This window comes from Schistocerca piceifrons, chromosome 5 (genome assembly GCF_021461385.2).
Source record: "Schistocerca piceifrons isolate TAMUIC-IGC-003096 chromosome 5, iqSchPice1.1, whole genome shotgun sequence".
NCBI lineage: Eukaryota > Metazoa > Arthropoda > Insecta > Orthoptera > Acrididae > Schistocerca > Schistocerca piceifrons.
The window spans coordinates 469946016-469954693 of NC_060142.1; positions in this window are offsets into that span (position 1 = coordinate 469946016).

An 8678-nucleotide genomic window follows, 5' to 3' on the forward strand; every position below is an offset into this window, starting at 1 on the left:
CTGGGGTGCTTGATTTTGGTGCGTCTTCTTGCGTCTAAAAATTTGGGTGAGACCCCGTGGTTATCACAGCTTGGGAGCTTGGTTTTGGTTTTATGGGAACAAACTACATATACATCGTTGTTCCTGGATCACTCTAAACGTAGTTTCTAACCTGACATTGAAACTACTAACAATATTGTACTGTACAGTCAAATACACAGCACGAAAGTAAATTTCAAACACAAATTTCAACCGATAGAACACAAATGTTTACATTTACATCGTAAATGAAATGTAGAATCAGATGCGTCGATTCTTAACTGGTAAAAAGCGCGCACTTGATATTTGTCGATTAAAGTGCTATCTACAACGAATGGAAAACAATGGAGTAAACCGTGCGTATTTTTTTGCGTGGAAACCGATCGAATAAACATAGGGGTTGCCATTTGAAAATACAACGTTGACCCCGAATACCGACCACGCAGAAGGGGTGGTTAGGAGATGGTCAGCTGCAACACTGACAGATATCCCCTGCACAGCCATCACTATCATTAACTTTCACTAGTATTATTTTTTTATTTTTACGATCCGTTCATTTTGAGATATTTAGTTGTCACCCTGTGGATCAAGAGAGAGCAGAGAAGTTTCAATTTATGCTATGTTTTGATATGTATTTCCATTTCATTTATATAGCTAGTAGAAGCTGTTCGCTTATTTTAATTGTCCCTGAAATTACTAAATTTTTCCTAACTACTCTGCTTATTTTCAAAAAATTAATTTTTTTCGAAACTAGACCTCTTGCTGGTCAATTTCATACTCCATTGGTCCAATTCAAAACTCTTCCGTTAGCTATGAAAATATGAACAGCTTTTCTAGGAAAAAAAGTGCGGAGATTATTTAAGACGTTTACATCATCATTTCCGTATGCATCATTATGTTCCCAAAGCATCCAATTTGAATACATTTGAAGAGCTCGAAATTTTTCTTAATTTTTAAAAAGAAACTCAATAATTGTTGAATGATCAAAATTATGTCCGTAGTCAAACCTTTTTCGAAGTATTCTCTTACCTGTTGAATTTTCTCTTCTTCCTCTTTTCTTCCTTTTTCCGTTGTTTAGCCGGCCGCAGTGGCCGAGCGGTTCCAGGCGCTTCAGTCTGGAACCTCGCGACCGAGCGGTCGCAGGTTCGTATCCTGCCTCGGGCATGGATGTCTTTAAGTTAGTTAGATTTAAGTAGTTCAAAGTTCTACGGGACTGATGACGTCAGATGTTAAGTCCCATAGTGCTCAGAGCCATTTGAACCATTTCAACCCGTTGTTTAAGTTACTCTCTCTCCCGGCTAGCACTTACGTAATAGTAACTTGTTTTAACAGCTGATTCATTCTGGCTTGTAAGCATACACCTCCCAGCACCAACTACCATCTTGGTACTCGCCGATCGCTTCTGAAGGCGTGCATCATCTCTCCAGCTTAAAGTGTACGTGTAGCTCGTAATTACTGGTAGTTGATTAATTTATTACCAGTTTTCATTTTGAGAAGGCTTTCTCTTCCAGTCAATTTTATATTGCGAAAATTTTTATGTATTTTGTATTTAGTAGGAAAATCATATCGTACGGCACTGTTGTCTGGTATATCCCACGAGGTGGGTTCAGCCACCTGCTGGAAAGGGCGTTCTTCCTCCGCGCACATTGGTCTCTTTCCTAGCGGCTTTCTGAGAATTGTGTCGTATGTGTATTTGTATAATGTAGATGTGTGTAAATGATGCATGTGTAGTACAGTACTATGTTTGTGTTGCATGGTGTTGATGAGAGAAGGGGAGAGAGGGTGAAACCTGGTGCTGGCTACCCCTCTCGAGTCCCTCAGGGGGCCGCTGAACTTAAAGTCCCCATCGAAGGACGGATCACCGTCAACAGCGCCACAAGCCCTCACTTCGTGAGACGCTGCGGAGAGATATGGGATTTAATCCGGGGCATTGGCCCAAAGACTGACTATGAGGATCTTAACGCCATCACTTCTCGTGCCCTTGCCGGCCAAATACTGACAACGGCACTTTCATCTACCATCAGGATCCGAAAACCTCCGCGTTAAGCGCCACCGCACAAGTGTGCCTTAGCGACCTCGGCTACGGTGGCTGGTGAGTTATGAATTTCCAGCTATTACTTAATTTACAGTAGCCTTCATTTCCATCAATCAGAGGGCAGATACTTTTACATCGCGAACGTCTCTCCGGGCAAGCGCAGTTTATGAGCTATTATTCAACGTACACAAGTAGATACTGCTGTGTACAAAAGTTAGTTTGTTTTGTAATTTACTGCCCTTTACTGTCTAGTGTAATATCATCCACTTTGTTTATATCCCAACACACCACCTTATGACGACTTCGTAATAATTCGAAATCGGTCACCATCTGTGTAACCCAAGGCTAAAACCTGCGGAGTGTCAGAGGTATAAGTGCACTTTTTTATGACTGATGACAGCGTATTGAGCAACGTTACATCGGTATTTAACTTCGTATGCAGACTAATAATTATAGCTGTTACAAGCTGTATGTTTTTGCTTCGTTGGTATCTCCAATTAAGCAAGTTACAAGTAAGCCATCAACGTTTATTTCCCCTAGGCAGCAGGTCAGGTACTAATGTGTGGGCGCGTGGATCCAAAATGGAAAGTCTATACCGAGAGGCACAGTCCACTTCGTCGGGCAGCTAAGGCTGTGTAGAAAACATCGTGTAGTAAATTATGTGACGTGTTTGCGGAACGATTGCTAAGCACACAGAAAAACAACTAACTCACTGAAGTGGGCACATATTAAGGTGCCAATAGTCACAGTATTTGTACCTGTGGCCCCAACATACTGCATAACAAAAGAATCTGAAATGACATTCGTTGTTGTTGACGTTGTTGTTGAGGTCTTCAGTCCAGAGACTGGTTTGCTGCGGCTCTCCATGCTACTCTATCCTCTGCAAGCTTCTTCAAATCCAAGTAACTGCTGCAACCTACATCCCTCTATGATTTTCACCCTCCACGCTTTCCTCCAATAGTAAATTGGTGATCCCTTGATGCCTCATAACATGACCTACCAAGCGATCCCTTCTTCTGGTCAAGCTGTGCTACAAATTCCTCTTCCCCCCAATTGTATTCAGTACCTCCTCATTAGTTATGTGATCTACCCATCTAATCTTCAGAATTCTTCTGTAGCACCACATTTCGAGAGCTTCTATTCTCTTCTTGTCTAAACTATTTATCGTCCATGTTTCACTACCATACAAATATCTTCAGAAACGACTTTCTGACTCTTAAATCTGTACTTCAGAAACACTTTCCTTGCCATTGCCAGTCTATATTTCATATCCTCTTCACTTCGACCATCATCAGTTATTTTGCTCCCCAAATAGCAAAACTCACCTACTTTAAGTATCCAATTTCCTAATCTAATTCCCTCAGCATCATCTGATTTAATTGGACTACATTCCATTATCCTCGTTTTGCTTTTGTTGATGTTCATCTTATATCCTCCTTTCAAGACACTGTCCATTCCGTTCAACTGCTCTTCCAGCTCCTTTGCTGACAGAATTACAATGTCATCGGTGAACCTCAAAGTTTTTATTCCTTCTCCATGGATTTTAATTCCTACTCCGAATTTTTCTTTTGTTTCCTTTACAGCCTGCTCAATATACAGATTGAACAACATCGGGGATAGGCAACAAACCTGTCTCACTCCCTTCTCAACCACTGCTTCCCTTTCAAGCCCCTCGACTATTATAACTGCCATCTGGTTTCTGTACAAATTGTAAATATCCTTTCGCTCCCTGTATTTTGCCTTTCCTTAATCTAAGTAAGTTGTGGGGTCAGTACTGCCTCGCGTGTTCCAACATTTCTACAGAATCAGAACTGATCTTCCCCGAGGTCGGCTTCTACCAGTTTTTCCATTCGTCGGTAAAAAATTCGTGTTAGTATTTTGCAGCTGTGACTTATTAAACAGATAGTTCGGTAATTTTCACATCTTTCAACACCTGCTTTGTTTGGGATTGGAATTATTACATTCTTCTTAACGTCTGTGAGTATATCGCCTGTCTCATACATCTTGCCGATCAGATGGAAGAGTTTTATCATGGCTGGCTCTCCCACGGCTATCAGGAATGTTGTCTACTCCCGAGGCCTTATTTCGACTTAGGTTTTTCAGTGCTCTGTCAGATTCTTCACGCAGTACCGTATCCCCCGTTTCATCTTCATCTACTTCCTCTTCCATTTCCAGAATGTTGCCCTCAATATGACGTTCGTGACAAAAAAAGGGCGTCAGTTATTTAAAAAAAAAAATTGTGAACGAGGATGAGTAGTGACTGATTATTAAAAGTGACCCTGAAACAGTATAAGTCGCTAATTATTTGTATTTCGTAAGCGGTTTCGTTATGCACCACCACCACAGTCGAGTCGTCTAACGTAAGCCTGCGTGCTAGTTTCGACTCGCAGGTAACCTGCTTCCAGTGCTGGTGGCGGAAGAAATTTTTCCCAGTAAGAGAAGGGGAGGTGGTGGCGTAAAGTTCCTGACTATGTGCAAACAGTGCAGCTGTAATTCCGGATCTCCCTGTGGTGTCTCATGAAGCGACGGCAAATAACACTATGATCCGTCCGTCGGAAATGGATGTTAATTACGGTGCTACACGTGAAGAATATGCATTGTTGTCGGCACTGGGTTCCCAACTGCCACTTCTCTCATCTTCATAAAACACCAACATGACACAACACAATGCACACACCCATTACAGTCACCTACAGTCGACAGGCATCCTTGGCTCAAACTCTCTTACACTACGTTAAATGTGGGTGGGCGTGGGAGGGGGCGTAGCATTCTGCGGGCGGGAAGAAAACCACTTTTCGGTTTGGCGGTGTAACAGCTTCTCGGGCTCTCTCATCTAACAAAATCATGCGAGTTTTTCGTTCTTTAATACAACTAACTTCAGGGCAATTTAGTATTCACAGTGAAGAGTGTCGTCGGTAGCACAAACTACATAATACCTTCTTGTATGCGTTATTTGTTTTGTGGTAAAATCAGCTCGAGAGTCTTTCAATTTGGATGCCTTTTCCGTTCAATCAACTCGTATCCCAGACTAACGAAAAATGCTAAAGAATAGTTATCCTCTCTGCGTAATTTACTTATACCTACCACAATGGGTTACTTCGTTGACGCTGTCCACCTTGTTGCCTCCCCTTCGACAGCACACTGGTGTGAATGTGTTCGTGTAATCTAAACTAGTTTTCAGACGCAGATAATTACCGATATGAGCTGTTTCCAGGTCATAGTTCAGGTTATAGCAAGACGTGACCAGTTAATGACCAAATGGTTCAAATGGCTCTGAGTACTATGGGACTTAACATCTGAGGCCATCAGTCCCCTAGAACTTAGAGCTACTTAAACCTAACTAACCTAAGGACATCACACACCTCCATGCCCGAGGCAGGATTCGAACCTGCGACCGTAGCGCTCGCGCGGTTCTAGACTGAAGCGCCTAGAACCGATCGGCCACACCGGCCGGCGAGTTAATGACAAAAGTTACAGAGAAGAGTGGTTGGCGCACGTGAGGCGGATGAAAAATTACAGATTTACCATTACAGTTAATGAACTAAAGACCTCCGAGAAAATCATAATACCGGAATACCGAGAGTACGTTCTATGGAACATGACCTTATCCACAGCTGACGATAGTAATTGCTTTCTCGGAAACAGCGATGCAGCTATAAAAAAAATAGTAATTCTTACACAGGAAACATAATTAGGATTCTTCATTATCGTTGTGACGAATTCCGTCTTTTTAATTTTACTAACAAATCGGCAGTTTCTTGAAATGAAGCCGCAGTGTTTTAGTTTCCTTTGCCGCAGAAATTCCTCCGCCGCCCATGTTTGCATTTAAGTGTGTAGTCCATAAGCCATCGTACAACGTATGGCAGATTGTGCGTACTCGGTCAGCATCATCCTCCATCTCTTCCCAGTTTCGTCCAAAGGAAGTTCTTTTAAAATTTTATGGTTACATGACTTTCATACCGTACAGCCAGAACTATTTTACATTATTAGTAATACATCTGATGGTTTCAATAAATTTGTGATAGTACATATTGATGATGTAGTACCTGATAATTATACATGTAACTTAGGTCTCTCTCAAAATTCCGTAATAGTTTTCTACGCGGTACAGGGTGGGCAAGATAGTCAACCCAGCTAACACCATCCACTCTCGGTGTGTGTGTTGCAAGTTGGGTTACCTAGCTAAATTGCATGAAATATTTTCCGGCCAGGTCTTTTTTTTTGCCGCCATGTAAGTTTTTTCATTGTCTAATGTGAAGATAATAGTGATATAGATAGAAAATTGGTATTGCAGTTTGTTTAGCTTTCAGTTTGGGATATGGTTCGATACTTCGAAATCGGGATTGCAGGTTCCCATTGCGCATCGTGTCCATTTCAAGGAGGTCCAGTACTCGTTCTTTGAGTACGAAAAAGTCTACAGCCTAATTTCCATACTCATGCTTATTCTGTGAGACATAAGTTTTCTTAATTGATATGTTTCGTCGACAGCCTTGAAAGTACGTTCTTTGACGCGTGGTGCACGGCACATATATCGTTTAACGTCTCCAGTTCGGATCTGGCGAACGCTCTTGAAACACCATAGTGCTAAACAGTCTAAACAAGACTACAGTTATTTGAATGAGCTGTTGCTTTTCTGTTAAGTCAACTACGTGAGCATCTTAGGCTGGTGAAAAATGTTTAAAGAGTTTCCACCAGAGATATGGTAGTGACCGCCATTGCGCATAAATTAAACTTCCTAACAACTCCTCCCGTAGATTTATTTTGCATCTGCCTTCCCCAAAACTTCATTTATGCTGAATTTAAAACATAAAACGGTCCATATCGACTGACCTTAAAAATACCTTGGGTGTTTGATGATACCGAATGGTTCCTGTGAGTGATAGGTGGTACTATTACAACCTTTTAAACTGTTTACTCACACTAATTTATATTATGTTACTGGTCAGCTGCTACACTTGTCTCCGAGCAGTGGCCACATGTAATTGTTATTCCAGTTCCCAACAACTGTGTAATTCAAACAACTGAAATGAAAAGAGGAACGTCTTTGATTGCTATATGTGTACCATCAAAGTTCTTTACCTCTATAAGGCATATATGTTCTTTTCAGGCACGGTCGATATTGAGTGAAAGATAAACTTGCTAGCCATATTCACATCTTTTGTTACGCAGAAAAAAAGGGGGAAAGGTCGAAATATTTTGTCTTAACGCCTCGTTGACAGCGAGGTCATTACAGACGGAGCCCTAGGTTGGTTACAGAAGGACGGGGAAAAAAATTAACGAGATCGATGGAACCTCATACCGTTGGCCTGAAATGCTTTCAGGAAATGAGGAGAAAGGGAAACCAGGATAACCTGCTATGGATCTGAACCCCGCTCCTCCACGATACGAATCCAGTGCTTCAATCAGTATGCCAACACTTTCCATGGGACCAGAAAGAATAATATTTCAGTCACCACTTTGTTAGTAGGATGTAATGAGGTTGTGTCTGTTTTTGCTTTACACAGCCGGTTTTTGTTGGCCTTCAAACATCTGGAAAGCCTTAAAGACCAATGACACCCTCATCCTCTTCATTTTTATCTGATTCTGTATACACCTGCGTCTCAAAGTCCGAATACTTATAAAAGTCACAGTCGGCAAGAGACGTGCGCTCCATTGCATCATTAATCCCTAGCTCTACTCCAGAAAACAGTACCTCTTTTTGTGTGTGTATACAGCCTGCGTACCTTTGAATAACAAACTGTGAGAAAAGCGCTTAGCTTTCACCTACAGTGACTTGCAATACCATGTAAATGTTATATTAAGACGATCAAGGATCTCTCTCGTTAAATTGTCTTCATTCTCAGACGGCTAACGAAGTGGAATACTTTAATAGTTGAAACCTAAAACCATCAGGACACATTCCGACATTATGCGCAAAAAGTGAATTAAAATCGTTGAGAAACATATTTAAAATAATACAGGCTTCAGAATATTGTTTACCTGTATGTTGTAACACCCTGTTCGATGGTTAAGTTGCAAAAGAACTTCGATATAAAGTTTTACACTATGGCATATTTCCGTGCTTCATGTGGAACGAGGAATTTTATTGTGATCAAAGAAGATTACGATGCGACCTTATATGTATGTAACTCAAGAGATATAGCATAACTTCCATCTAGCGGCAATCTGCACTTGCAAGAGATATGAAATCATAACAGTACACACTCGCGATGGGTGTATACAGACCACTGGTTAATGCTTTGCTGCGAAGGAGAAACCGTGAAATAGATTATAAAAAAGTTTATAAAATCAGCAGCCATTAGAATCCTGAAAAGTATCAGTATTATGGTAGTCGTGGTACTGCGTGGAGCCGCTAGTTTAACGAACGTGATTCATTTTAAAACAGTTGTGAAAGAATGAAAATGCGAAATAACTTTACGAATTTCGATAATAGATTTAGTCAAAACATCCTGCGAGCGGATTTATGTCAGCCACTGCTTAAATTTTGAATAAAAATCATCAGCAATGCCAGCCGAATACTTCCGATGTAATGTGTCTCATTCTGCCAATTGCCTTGTCAAAGAAGACGGAGGTGCAGACATAGATTCAGGGCTACCTTTTGCCCTCTGTATGGGACGCTGGCCCT